Source organism: Myxocyprinus asiaticus, chromosome 7 (assembly GCF_019703515.2).
Source record: "Myxocyprinus asiaticus isolate MX2 ecotype Aquarium Trade chromosome 7, UBuf_Myxa_2, whole genome shotgun sequence".
NCBI lineage: Eukaryota > Metazoa > Chordata > Actinopteri > Cypriniformes > Catostomidae > Myxocyprinus > Myxocyprinus asiaticus.
Window position 1 is genome coordinate 28,704,579 of NC_059350.1, and position 15,029 is coordinate 28,719,607.

General features: G+C 39.6%; 1 protein-coding gene and 1 long non-coding RNA gene across 2 annotated transcripts in view; both read right to left on the minus strand.

Moving 5' to 3' along the window:
* LOC127443690 (probable ribonuclease ZC3H12C) overlaps nt 1-8,180 on the minus strand; it is a 65,679-nt gene extending 57,499 nt beyond the window's left edge. Inside the window, exon 1 of the mRNA XM_051702477.1 lies at nt 7,854-8,180. The gene's annotated coding sequence lies outside the window, so the exon portion shown is untranslated. The remainder of the gene's footprint in view (nt 1-7,853) is intronic.
* Nucleotides 1-15,029, minus strand: part of LOC127443757 (uncharacterized) — a 600,892-nt gene that overhangs the window by 336,465 nt on the left and 249,398 nt on the right. The gene's annotated exons all lie outside the window — the stretch shown is intronic.

Below are 15,029 nucleotides of genomic sequence, written 5' to 3' on the forward strand. Positions count from 1 at the left end.
GCTAGTAGGCCCTGTACTGGGGTAGGTGCTCCACATGCACTGGTTGCCTGTCTGTAACCCCATGTAATGTATATTCCACGAGATGGTTTCCCTATTGGTAAACCCGCATCTTCCTTGGGCAGAGTCCCCTCTGCCGACAAAACTCGGTAAGACCATATGACGTATTTCCACACAATTACCTCCCTTCGGGCAGGTTGTGGTCTCCACAGTGTCTTCCCCTTGGGAGTGACACCCCCCTGACGTGGACACTTCTGGCCCCCAGCTGATCGATTTCCACTCTTTTTTGGGGAGAAAAAAGAAGAGAAGAGGTCACGGCTGGGGTAGCCTGTCCCCATTTTTGGGCAGTCAACTTGTTCCCGAGGTGCGGGGGACCGTACGACACTCGTAGGAGCATTGGGGGAGGTTACGTGATGGCCAGGTGCGCTGGCTACGAGGCACGCAATGGTCTGCCCATCTCGCACCGCCAGTCCACGTAACACAGTTCAGCTAGTTATGGCATTTCGTTTAGGGACCCCTAGTGTCACTACATTGGCACAACGTCGAGTGAGTGACAGATAGGGAACGTCCTGATTACTTTTGTAACCTCTGTTCCCTGATGGAAGGAATGAGACATTGTGTCCCTCCTGCCACAACACTAAACTACCCGCTGAATTGGCTGGGACCTTGTCTCGGCTCCTCAGCACAAAACCTGAATGAGTGGTTGCGAGCCAGCTCCTTTTATACCCATATGTCCGGGGGAGTGGCATGCAAATTCCTCTCGCCAATTCCCATTGGTCTTTTCTCAAAGATCAGAGGTGTTTGGGGCTCCCAAGGGCTCACTACATCGACACAACGTCTCGTTCCCTCCATCAGGGAATGGAGGTTACGAAAGTAACCAGGATGTTTTTATATTTCTCACTGTATCTAAACAAGAATGCAAGCAAGTCCATGGAAATATGAAATAGTTACAGATAACAACTCCTACCTTACACTGTATACTGTATAATGCCGTTTTTCCTGCTGTCCTTTAATTTTATTTTGTCATGCTCATAATATTACATATTGAGCCTCAATGGTAATTAAATAAAAATATGACTGCAAATGTCTTTTATTTCCATTCAATTATTTTATCCATCTGGTCTTCCATCACTTGCTGATATTTTATTAGATAGTCTATTCGGGTTTAAAAATAAATAACAACAAATGACAATTTTTAAAATGAATTATACATATTAAAATAATGAATATGTCTGCTGGGGTTGTCACACGCATGCTCAGGGAGTGTTATACGCATGCGTGTCAGGAGCCGCTGCAGTTACAAAACTAGTGTAACTGGTGCTGCTAAAGCACAGAAAGTTGTATGAGCACCAACATTAAACGCTGTAGTAACTCAAGGAAAAATCCTGAACCAGCTGTGAGGATGTTTATTTCATTTGCATCAAATGCTGTAAAAACTGAAACTCATATGGGTTCTCTTAACATGTAAATTATATTGCTGCATTTTTTGCTTATGCATTTAATTTTTCCAGAGTTTTTCTGTATCTCTTATATAATATATATTGTAGAATTTTTGCATTTGTATCACTTTCTTTAAACTGAATTTCTTTGCAAAATATTAATAATTTACATTTATTACATCTGAATAAATGTGAATATAATAATATTAATACTATTACTGTGACTTGCAGTGCACTGTGTGCCTTTTTATACCAAAAACATGGTGGTTTCTCCTCATAATTAAGTAATTCTTAATGCTGTGCTACCGTTAACAGCTGTACTGTTGTTAACAGTAAAGTATCTAATAACTGGTCAGACTGAAGATGGTTTTTGTTGGTAACATGTAGGGTTTTGAGCAAATGTACAAGTTGATATACATGTAAATAAGATACAATCAGTTTTGTTTCAAATGACAATATTTGTTTTAACAGTCATTATGTGTGTGCATTATACAGATATTTTAAACCCTCAGACTGTGTCTACATGATGATACTGTCAGTCAACTTGTCCAATAGGTGAATTGTCTCTGAAAGTGTCTCGAATATTTTCACTGAGCAAATCAACAACACACTCGTCAGCCCTGCTGCAGCTTGTAGAGAGATGCGTTTTATTTTTTCGATAGGCTTACTAGACTTGTCAAGTTCTTCTTCTCATCCGTGATGAGCAATGGGCAGAACAGCTGAAAGGTGCTTTGCGTCACCTACTGTACCGGGGTAAAATTGCTTGTCGATTAGCGCCACCTATTGTAAAGGTGTGAATGTGCTAACGGTGATCATTCGCCTTGCTTTTAATGTGAAAGGACAATTCATCAGAGGTTCGTTTCACATAATCGCATCACATTGGGTGTGCGAAGGCCTTAAGGTTTGAATCGCTGACAATGTGAGGTTATATGGGTGTTGGAAACTTATGTCTGTTTAAAGTAATGTATTTAAAAAATGCCTTAACGTGCTTAAAGTGTTAAAAAATATATTTTAATAAAGTCCTAAATAATGCACTAAAATATCATACAGGAAATTGTTTAACAAACAAAACCCTTTAAAATATTTTGTTAATGTTTATTAAAAGAAAGAGTCTGTCTTCGCACAGGGAATGGGAAGAACAGTTGGACCAGTAGTAGATAATAGCTCATATTTATCACAGTGCAGTTGTTGGTTGTGTGGTCAAGTGTTCGATTGTGGTATTAGAAAACCCGGGTTCAATCTCAAATTGATTTTCTTTTTTTCTTTTTTTTTCTTCTTTTTTTTTTTTTTTTTTTTTTGGATACATGTGGAAAAGTTAAATGTACCCAACATACATGCAACATGCTTTTAGTACATAGATATGAATTTAATCACATAAATATTAATATTTGATATAGATTACTTAAACGTCAACTAAAACATTCAAAACAAGGTTTTTATTTGCATACCCTTTCACAAAATGCCAGTTTGCTCCAAGGCTGGTGTCTTCTGTTTGGTATTATGCATGGTATTTGGTCTTATACTTTTATGTGTTTAAACAAGTTTCACATGTGTCTATGAACCATTTGTGTCTCCACAATAAACTATGTTTTTAAAAGAAAGTGTCTGTCTTCGCTAACATGAGATGAGGATGGGAAGAAAAGTGGGTTTGGGAAACCACACAGACCAATGCTCTTCTAATCACGCAACTTCTCTGTTAACAATGCAGTGGTTTTCCATAGTTTTGTCTGGTTCCACCTGACCCAAAGCGCAAATGAACTTGCCGAGTGGGTATAAAAGTAAGTACACTTAATTAATATTATATTCTTAAGCTAAGCATGGCTTATGCAAATGGTATCCTTGCAGGTCCATGAAGGGAGCGTCTCCATAAATAGTCAACAGAACGAGATCCCCAACCAGTTCGTTGGTCAGAAAGCACACGTTGCGACCAATTGACCTGGGTAGCGTTTTCCAAAAGCATTATATGCCTAAGTAGATTGTAGAAACCATTGTCGCCAATGGTCTCTACGGTCAACTTAAGCTTGCAATGCTTTTGGGAAATGCTGCCCAGGACACCGGGCCACCTCGCTGGAGAAAGCGACCGCCACACTGCCAGCCCTTACCTGAATCATAGCCTTCTCTGCATAGCCCCATCTTCACTGAGCCCCTCCAATCACCGAGAGAACAATGTTTACTTTCAGTTATAGCTCACTCCCTTTAAACATTTTATTTCCACATTTAAAAACAAAGTATTAACACGGAAAGAACACGGATCACTCGCCTGTCCTAACATCCTCTACAGAGATCAAATAAAATATATTTTCTCCCAGACAATTTTTGTGATACCCTATGTTTTTTAATGACCAAAACTATACTGACATTAAACAAAACAAAATTGCAAATTATTATTATTATTATTATTATTATTTCTATAAGCGTAAAAAAGAATGGGAAAACATAATCAGTGTTATCACTTTGGAGCAACATTGATTAATAGCAAATATTAACTACTAATAAAATACTACAACAGATAACGAATAACAAGGCATGTTGCCACCAGTTTTGAACTGCATATTGTTTCTGGTTATAACATGTAGCCTAAAACTCAAATGCATGTTATGAGACAAATATTATACAAATAATATGGCAACAATACTAACTTCCACCCTAATTCATATAATGGAAAATTGTGATTCTAATTAAAATATTTTTACAATATTTCATTTGATAATTATTCCCCATCCAGATAGCTGTACATCTCCTATATGTCTGTTTTAGATATTTTCATCTGGAAAGCATAACAATCTAATTTACATCCGCTAAACATCTGCTATAGATCAGATTTACGAACATTCTAAATAATAAACATCTCAAAGACATACTTATTGACATGTCTTATAGACTGTGGCAGCGGGGGCGTGGTCAAGCATCTCTCCGGAGAGAGAAAAAGCGGTAAGGGCGCTTACACCTGAGCTAAATTATGTATAACACCTGTCTCTAATTTCAGTGAGCACGGGGAGAGCGGCATAAATAGAGACACACCGCAAATAGGAGGGGGAGAGAGCCTGGGCACGACAGACCCAAGCAAGAAGCTAGGAGTTTCTTTACAAATGTTGAGAGTTTATTTTTGTGAAGCGGTGTGCGATTGATGATTAACTTTGTGCTGCAGAGAGAGAGAAAATAAACTATAACCTGAACCAGGAAAACTGCTTCTCGTCTCCTCTTTACATAGACGTATTGCAGATGTAAACAAACACATCAAATAGATGTCTGGGTGATGTTTGTGTGTTATCAGGGCTGTAACTGGCGGAGGGGCGTAAGCTCTTACTGTAGTGTCTCATGCCCCACCTGATTTGATTTTGTGAGAAGTGCACCAGATGTATTTGAATTCTAAGAAGCCTGCCTGCATTATGCTGCACATTTTCACATGATGGATAGCCTGGAACGTGCATTTTTAAGGCCACATCTGTATCTTTTTTAAGATATTTGCATTGTTTCTCAAGCTCCATAGTCAGGATAGTGATGAAGACCTCGTTTGTGCCTGAGGCCATTGCCATTTGCATTACCTTAATACTTAACTCTTTGGGTCTTGATCAGTTTTATGTTTTAGACGGGAATTTTACTTCAATTGCAGAGAGAATATAAATATTACAAGATAACTGACCAATTCTTGTTAGCAGTTTGTGGGGATTAAAGTGATTCAATCAAAAATTGTTGATAGACTCTTGCAGACATTGACATTCTTAGTATTGTATTTCTGTTAATAGCTGTACATATGCCAAACCTCCTTAAAGAATCTGTCCTAAATGCATCTGACTCTAGTGCTCAAGTCTGGTGTATGCCTGTGCTGTCTAAATTAAGAACGTTCCGTAAAAACGTTTCCTGAATATTTTTTTCTGCATATTTTTGAAAATAATTATGAATTGTTCTAAAATGATGGAATTGGATCATGACCAAATTTCAGATTTCGATGCACATAAGCATTTAAGGGTTAAAAGCTAAATAAAGCAAAGCACTACAATCTGTGCAGTTTGTATAATATGGATGGTATTTGTTAACTTTAAAGGGTTGCAACATCATTTTCAAATAATTAAATCAAAGATCTTGCAGATTTAAAAGCCCTTGGTCCTGTTGCATTTTATCATACCAAGTAAACCAGACTGAGACACTTCAGCGTGATGGTTTTAGGAAGCCGAAATGCTTGTAAGGTATGTGATAATTTAGGAGAGATGGAAACAGATGGAATCACAGAAAGCTTATCTTTAATGGGTGTGGGCATAGGGGGGTCATACAAAAGGGGTTGCTGGCAACTATCCAACTGTTGCTAGGGTGCAGCTGCTTTACAATGCCCCATCAACATGCCACAACAGAGTCTGAATAATTTAGTCTGGCTTAACAAAAGAGGGCAGGGGGATAGGGGAAGGCGGAGGTGGCTCAAGTGTGTCTGACTCACCATTCTACAACAAAAGAGTTTGCTAGACCAATCTGGGCATCAGAGACAGAGGCAAAAATAAAAGGGTTTGCACACTGAGGTTTAAACCATTTTCTTTCTTAACCACATTAGGGGAAGTTTGACATTGAGAGAATAAAGTTCCTCCTGTAAATCAACAGATACACATGCAACAGAGAGAAGTGAAACTGTTAAAAAATGTTCAGACGTACTCTCCAAGGCACATAGCATAGTAAAAAGCAAGTAAATGTTAGCCACACACTTCTGCAAATGAAACCTTCCAGATCACTGGTTACACACATTGTTTCCCAAATGAGAGCACAAGCAGACCATATGTTTTAAAAGTGCACATGACTTGTACAACTACATGCAACAACTTTCCATTAAAATCAATTAGTGATGTTTTCAAATGGCTTAAATCATCCATTTTAGTGAGTCCTATTTTTTCTTGTAACAAAGACACGTGGAGAATTATTCCATGACAACCAGCAGCACTTGTGCTTAAAAAAAACAAAACTGACCAGTGCTAGAATTTGGTTCATTCCAAAAATGCTTTGTGCTTTGGCATAGAGCCATTATCCGTCCACCCAGGAGTCTGACAGTAGCATCACGTCAGTTTGATTTGTTGGCATTTTTCAAATGCTGCCAGCATGCTAGCCGAGCTGTAATGAATATGTAACACATGCTGTTTGTTTAGACTTGTGTGTGTGTGACTTTGGGTATGCTATAAATGTGGTTTATGAGGACATTTCTAGTGTCACCATAATTCAAATAGATTAAAAAACATACTAAACAATTTTTTTTTGAAAATGTAAGAAAATAAAGTTTTTTTGTGAGGGTTAGGTTAGGGGTAGGGTTAGGGGATAGAGTCTATAGTTCGTACAGTATAAAAATCATTATGTCTATGGAGAGTCCTCATAAGGATAGCCACACCAACGTGTGTGTGTGTGTGTGTGTGTGTGTGTGTGTGTAGTGAGAGAGAGCAAATAGAGTCCCTATGGGAAAGTGTATGTGTGTGTTGGAGGGCCCTGGAAGTTTTTGTGGTTGTGAGGAGGGTCTTCTGTGTCATCTACCCAGCTCTATGCAAAGACAAAAGGGAGGGCCATTGGAGAGTGAGGACAAGGGGACATTGCCAGCAGGGCAACAGATGTCTACTGAGGCCACTAGGGAACAGCAACTGGTATCCTCTTCCAGCACTATAATGAGCAGGTTGCTGCAATTTCTCTACTGACTGAGAAAGCTTGTCTTAATATTGAAGTGCAAACATCCTACTTCTGAGGCCATAGGATTCTAGATAACCACCTCAGTATCGAACTCCCACACACACTTACAGAAAAGGCTGAAGCTTACAACCTAAAGTACATCAAACATCAACCAGCCAAGTTCTAAATCTATTGATTTTTTCACCTCAGGAGTTTTAACCCTAACTGAAACTGTGGGATCCCTCAAGTGTACAACAATACATTGTTCATGCTCAAGGAGGCAAAGTGAATAGAGTTCACTGATCCAAACAAAAGTATATTTACTGTAAGCATATGTGATCTAGGACAGTCTGCAAGGCACTCTTATTCATTCATTTATTAATTTATATTTAAAAAAAAAAGGAAGGGGAGATTTTCTCCAGCACCTTTGCAGTGCAAAACTTTTTTACTGAGTGAAAAAACAAGTAAAAATCAGCATGAAGACATCATGCTGCAGCATCTCTATGATAGAAGCCCTTAAGGCATTTTGACACCTGAACTTCCTAGAGCTTCCTTGCCAAGCGAAACCAAGTGAAATCAAGTGAAGTACTTAGTTACTGTTAACAACTTGTGCAGCAAACACATCAAATATTTATTCAATGAGAAAACATTATACACACTAGACATTACTTTTTTTGAAAAATTACAAAAAGTATGGATATTATGGTATATAGATGCTAAAGGCATAACTTAAACAACAGACTGCTCACTGTAGACAAAATATGGCAGATAAATGACCAGACTTACCGTAAGTGAAGGGAGTCCAGACCCAAACCTTGAAAAAATGCTGCTGCTCCTGGTTAATTAATATATTTCTGCTCAGCTATGCTGAGTCAGCAGATTGTCATGTAGAAAATACAGTTTCCCCTTGTTGCACTCCAACTCAAAACCAAGAAGCAGAAACCATGTCACACTGAGGGACACACAAATCCAGTCAAGCAGATAAAGTGCCTTCAAACCCTAGCAAGTCTGAAGAAGTGGAACACTGTGCTGTAGATCTTTTTCCCCTCAAAAGACAGTTTGGACAATGAGAGCTTGAGCAGATGGAGCTACAATGTCTACCATTTGCCCATTAGTCAGTAGCTGTCTGCAAACCAATGAGAGAGCAGAGAGCTTACAATGGAGTGTAAACTCTCTCTCTCTCTCTCTCTCTCTCTCTCTCTCTCTCTTTCTCTCTCTCACTCACTCACTGACACGCACAGTTTACACACTAAGGGAGGGTGGAGATAAAGTAGTGGCTGTCATTCCAAAAGGTCTTCCCCCACATAGTCCATGAATAAACAAGGAGTGTGTGGTCAACAATGGAGCCATACAAAAGAGGCCTTATCAGGCAGCTGCAGCACGAGGCCTCAGCCATTAGGGAGCAGGCGGGCAGTGGAAAACACCTGGCTCGCTCAGGGACTACAGCAGCTCTCCCCCCTTTGTTTATTTGACTGGGGGATGGTGGTTTGGGTCAGGGACAAACAATGGGCTGAATTAGGTTAAAAGCATTGCGTGTTTCTTAAAAAAGGGAGCTGGATAAAAGGGACAATGAGGGAGTGAATGCGGGGAAGGGGTTAGAGGGGTCACTGAGTGTACGAAGGGGGGCCAAATCCAAAGGTCTGCACACAATAAGTGTGGCTCAATACATAGAGAAAAAAAGACATCTTCATTGTAGTGCCACACTTCCACAAAATGGCTAGAGAAGACAGAAGACCAACATGTCAAATCTTAAGCTCAAGGTTGCTTTCATTTTAGGTTGTGAAACTCTTGAAAAAAAGAGGAAGCAAGGAAACCATGTGATGCAATAAAATCGATGTAAATAAGCAACACCACTTAACTTTGCTTGACATGAGGAATTAAACATTTATAACCACAATTTTTTACCCACTCCTTGCTACAGGAACTAAATCTAAACATAGAGGGGTTCAACTGTGTGGCATGCATTTCAAGATGATAATATAGCTGCAAGCAGCAATGATGGGCCCAAGCACCATGGGTCCATTTCCACCTGTTGGCTTTTGGAAAACAATGCAAGGTGGACACATGCATTTGGCATTTGACATTATTCTAAACAATTTTGAAGCAACTTGGGTAAATATAAGATAACTATTTTAAAGTCTCTTGTAAGAGCCACACTTCCTGCTGCCTTGTGGTGGCACTATGTCCGTAACCCAAAATAGTCAAATCCATGTGATTAGCCCCAACATACATCTCAATTTTGTCACATGTCACATAAATCACACATTGCACATGATGTGAGACACTGCTGTTTTCAATTTTTTGCCATTAATTTAATGCCTCACTATGGAAACAACATTCGATATTTCAAAATCAGTTTGCAATTTAGCAACTTCAATATCTTGGCATAATGTTGTCTAAATGTGGTGACAGTCTCATGAATACCCTAGGAGGAGTATTTAAAAGTTCACAGAATGCAATATTTAAAAAATCCAAAATGGATGGCTTCCTGTTGGGTGGAGCTAATAATTATAATTCTGAAAGTTGTCCAGCTTGATGAGAACTATATACTTACCAATTTTGGTGACTGCAGGTGAAAATGGGGGTGCTAGAGAGGCCAAATTACCTGTTAATTGTAACTGGTCAACAGGTGGACCATTTGAATATGCTATAAAACAAATGTTTAGTTTTATATACAAATCTCCAATAATGTTCACAAACTTTGTATAAAATTAAAGCTTAAAAATTCAACTTTCATCTCCTGAAGTCTATTTTGCCATTAGAAAATTACAGTAAAAAAATTTAAAAAATGTTAAAAGGCTTGGTAACTAGGCAGTTACCAAGGTGATACTTAACATATGGTTCCTTGCTATCTTGAGTTAAATAAGTCAACACGGAAGTCTCTACGATTTTCTGGTGCAGATATATGTGATTTGTTACTTGGTTGCTAGGGTAACCCCATCTGGTTGCTATGCAGTTACCAAGGTGATACTTAACATGGCTCCTTGCCATCCTGAGTGAAATAAGTCAACCCGGAAGTCTCTATGAAGTTCTGGTGCAGAGATATGTGATTTGTTATTGAATGCTAGGGTCACCCCATCTGGTTGCTAAGCAGTTACCATAGTGATACTATTCAAGGCTCCTTGCCATCCTGAGTGAAATATGTCAACCCGGAAGTCTCTATGATGTTCTGGTGCTGAGATATGTGATTTGTTACTTGGTTGCTAGGGTAACCATATCTGGTTGCTATGCAGTAACCAGGGTGATAGTTGACAAGGCTCCTTGCCATCCTGAGTGAAATAAGTCATCCCTGAAATCTCTATGATGTTCTGGTGCAGAGATATATGATTTGTTACTTGGTTGCTAGGGTAACCCTATCTGGTTGCTATGCAGTTACCAGGGTGATACTTATCAAGTCTCATTTCCATCCTGACTGAAATAAGTCAACCCGGAAATCTCTACGAATTTCTGGTGCAGAGATATATGATTTGTTACTTGGTTGCTAGGATAACCCCATGTGGTTGAAATGCAGTTAACAAGGTGATATTTAACATGGCTCTTTGCCATCCTGAGTGAAATAAGTCAACCCGGAAGTCTCTACGATGTTGTGGGGCAGAGATATGTGATTTGTTACTTGGTTGCTAGGGTAACCACATCTAGTTGCTAGGCAGTTAACAAAGTGATACTCAAAAGGCTCCTTGCCATCCTAAGTGAAATAAGTCAACCCGGAAATCTCTACATTATTCTGGTGCAGAGATATGTGATTTGTTACTTGGTTTCTAGGGTAACCCTATCTTGTTGCTATGAAGTTATGAAGGTGATACTTAACATGGCTCCTTGCCATCCTGAGTGAAATAAGTCAACCCGGAAGTCTCTACGATGTTCTGGTGCAGAGATATGTGATTTGTTACTTGGTTGCTAGGGTCACCCCATCTGGTTGCTAAGCAGTTACTAGTGTGATACTATTCAAAGCTCCTTTCATCCTGAGTGAAATAAGTCAACCCGGAAGTCTCTACGATGTTCTGGTGCAGAGATATGTGATTTGTTACTTGGTTGCAAGGGAAACCCTATCTGGTTGCTATGCAATTACCATGGTGAAAATCAAAAGGCTCCTTGCCATCCTGAGTGAAATAAGTCAACCCTGAAATCTCTATGATGTTCTGATGCAGAGATATGTAATGTGTTACTTGGTTGCTAGTTAAACCTCTCTGGTTGCTAGGCAGTTACCAAGGTGATACTCAAAAGGCTCCTTGCCATCCTGAGTGAAATAAGTCAAACCCAGAAGTCTCTACGATTTTCTGGTGCAGAGATATGTGATTTGTTACTTGGTTGCTAGGGTAACCCCATCTGGTTGCTATGCAGTTACCAAGGTGATACCTAACATGGCTCCTTGCCATCCTGAGTGAAATAAGTAAATCCAGAAGTCTCTACATTGTTCTGGTACTGAGATATGTGATTTGTTACTTGGTTGCATGGGTAACCATATCTGGTTGTTATGCAGTTGCCAAGGTGATACTTTACATGGCTCCTTGCCATCCTGAGTGAAATAAATCAATCCGGAAGTCTCTACGATGTTCTGGTGCTGAGATATGTGATTTGTTACTTGGTTGCTAGGGTAACCATATCTGGTTGCTATGCAGTAACCAGGGTGATTGGTGACAAGGCTCCTTGCCATCCTGAGTGAAATAAGTCAACCCTGAAATCTCTATGATGTTCTGGTGCAGAGATATGTGATTTGTTACTTTGTTGCTAGGGTAACCCCATCTGGTTGCTATTCAGTTACCAGGGTGATACTTATCAAGTCTCATTTCCATCCTGAGTGAAACAGGTCAACCCGGAAGTCTCTACGATGTTCTGGTGCAGAGATATTTTATTTGTTTCTTGGTTGCTAAGGTAACCCCATCTGGTTGCTATGCAGTTACCAGGGTGATACTTAAGGCTCCTTGCCATCCTTTGTGAAATAAGTCAGCCCTGAAATCTCTACGATGTTCTGGTGCTGAGATATGTAATTTGTTACTTGGTTGCTAAGGTAAACTTATCTGGTTGCTAGTATAGTATATTTTTCTAGAATATTTTATATATCACATAGAATAGTACTAATATAGAATAGCCTGGATTTTGTGTGACCCTTGAGAGGGCATATGAGGTTGCTGGACTTTTTGTGACACAGGAGAGTGCATAAGAGGTTGCCAAAAAGTGTTAAAGATGCAAAAACCACACTGTGCATCAGCTGTAACAGAAATAATGAGGTTATGGATCCTGGGAAACACAGTTGAAGGTAAAGATGAAAACAACTAGTGTTCAAAGTGACCGTACTATGCTTAGAAGTTAATGTATTTTATACTACTTTAAAAAGTAAAAAAAAAAAAAAAAGATTAAAGCCAGGTTTCCACCATTAAAAAGAAATCAAAGACCTTGTGAGATAATGGTGGCAAATGGTATCGATGACAGCAAAAAATAATGAAGGGGCGTTTGCATGAGGTAATACCAGATAAGAAACTGTACAAAAGATGAGGGTTTACACCAAGAGATTGAGACCTCAGCTGACGTCTTGGGTTTGTTGGTATGCTCAATAAACTCTGACTTTTGACATCTGGAACTCCTGACTTTGAGAGTTTTCTTACTGCTGCTCCACAACATATTTTGGCGACCACGAAGGGACTGGCACAGGGCCAAGGGGAGCAGCTGTGGGCTTGCTTGCACTGACTGATCAGATTCACTGGTGCCAAAAACTGAGGTAAGCTTTTTGCTTAATGGTGTTTTTGTGCAGTCTGTTGCAAGTTTTGGCCCAGGTGGTAACTCTATAAAGGCCTTTCCAGTCTCTAACTGATTTAAATGACTAATTAGATGAAAAGGAGAATTGGGTTCCAGGTTTCAAAAGGTATGCATGCAAATATAAATATGTCTTGTAAATAAGTTGAAGTGCACACAAAACGTAGCGGATACTGCTCTCAGGGGGGCACCAGCGTAGAAGGGGAGCCTTCATAGGCAGAGGCCCCTGAGCTGGTAAAGAAGCGGTGTGCGCACAATTTGGTGGATGGCACTGCTTGCACCCCTGGGAGGGCTGAATGGGCAAGTTTTGAAAATCCTACGGATACCGCATTCTTAGAAGGGGAATGGGCTGCATTGGTAGGTCTCCCAAGAGGGAAGTATTGAAATCCTACGGATACCGCATTCTTAGAAGGGGAATGGGTTGCATTGGTAGGTCTCCCAAGAGGGAATTATTGAAATCCTGCGGATACCGCCAGATGCAGTGACACCTGTAAATGATAAGGAGCCCACAAGGATGGTTGGCCTTTGACCTGGCTGAGACAGGGAGCCCAGATTGATGGTTGGCCTTGTCCTCAAAATAGCACTACATTTTGAATTGGCAGGCACGCAAGAGGCGTGGTCACCCAAGAGTGGTATAGTGATAGTTAAGACGTCTGATATTTAAAAGTATGTGTTGAATAGTGTAAACATGTATATGTTGAATAAATTGATGTAAATACATATATTAGTTGTGTGATGTGTTAAGTTGTGTACAAAGTAATTGCATTGCTGTTATTTGTTGGTTGTGTTGGATGAGATGTTCATGTTAATTGTGTTGTGCTTGCTTATGCTGACTGCAATATGTTATGTTGTGTGTGTGTGAAATCAGGCTGTGAGTGTGTGGATGAGTGTGTTGATATGTGTCTATATAATTGTTTTTCTCATAACAAATGTACTGTAAAGCAACAGAGACATGAGGTTTAATATTCAATGGTTCTAAAATGAATGAGGAAAATATGAATAGATGTCAAAAACTTATTTAAGCACTAAAATATTTGAGACATTGGCTTTGTTGCTTGTCTGAATACCGTTCAAGTTGTAGTTAGAGTAATTTGGATAAGAAACACAATTGTTGACTAAGACATAATTTATAGTAAGAAAGCCTGATTTTCTCTCTCATCCAATCTCATGCAGTAACACGGAACATTGCAAGGCTGCATTGTGTGTCCTGTGGAGACCAATAACTCAGCAGACAGAGAGAACAGAAAGGGAGGGGCAGTGAGCGAGGCAGATAAGCGGAGTGGAAGTGGGAGGGCTAAGTAAGCAGACAGAGAAAAAGAGGAGCCTTTTCTTTCTCATCTCTGTTTTCCTTCTCAGACGAGAGTCCTAATGTGGAGGCAGGCTGCTATTGAATATGAGAGGGAACTAACCGAAAGAGGGAAGGAAATAAACTTAGAAAGATTATTACTTGAAACACAAGGAATTAGTGATCATTTCTGGAGAGAATCTGAATACTTAGATTGTGTAAGGGATAAATGGGTCCTGACAGAACAAAAGAAAAGATAATTTATGCTAAACTTGACTACAATCACAAATTTACAGGCAATAGAGAAGGAATGGCTATTAGTCGACTGGAAAGCCATAGCATATCAACACTTGACTTTTGAGCCATTGGTCCAATTGAATAGACTTTTTATGCGGAGTCCTTCACAAGTGAGGCAATTGCGCGTATCAGCAGAAATACCCATTGGCTTAGTGTTTGTGCCTTATATCAAAAGAGATTCAAGGACTCAATGGCCAGGGGGCATAGGAGAAGTGACAATCCTGAGAAATAGCTGCCTTATGATAAGAGCAGACATTAGACCAGTGCAGTGGAAAAGTAAGGTGCTATTTAATAGAGAGAGCAATGGAGAATTGACACCAGTTTATACAACAAATTGGACTGTAGGAAAGGTAGAGGTAGCAATTGTTTTGAATAGAGACCCAAGCCGGATGCAGCAGTTGTGGGTGGAAGCATATGGGTGTTAAAAGAAATAGCAGCAATTAATCATTGTAAATAATGAGTGATTTTTATAGAAATAGAAGAGGGAAAGGGAGAAGGAGAGGAAGAAGAGGAAGGGGACTTTTAAACAAAAAGGAGAGGGAAGCCCTGATTGACTTCCTTGAACCTTTTCATTTAGAATATTGTGATAGAAGTGAATTAAATGTTTCTGTAACTGTAGTGGGGGGTTG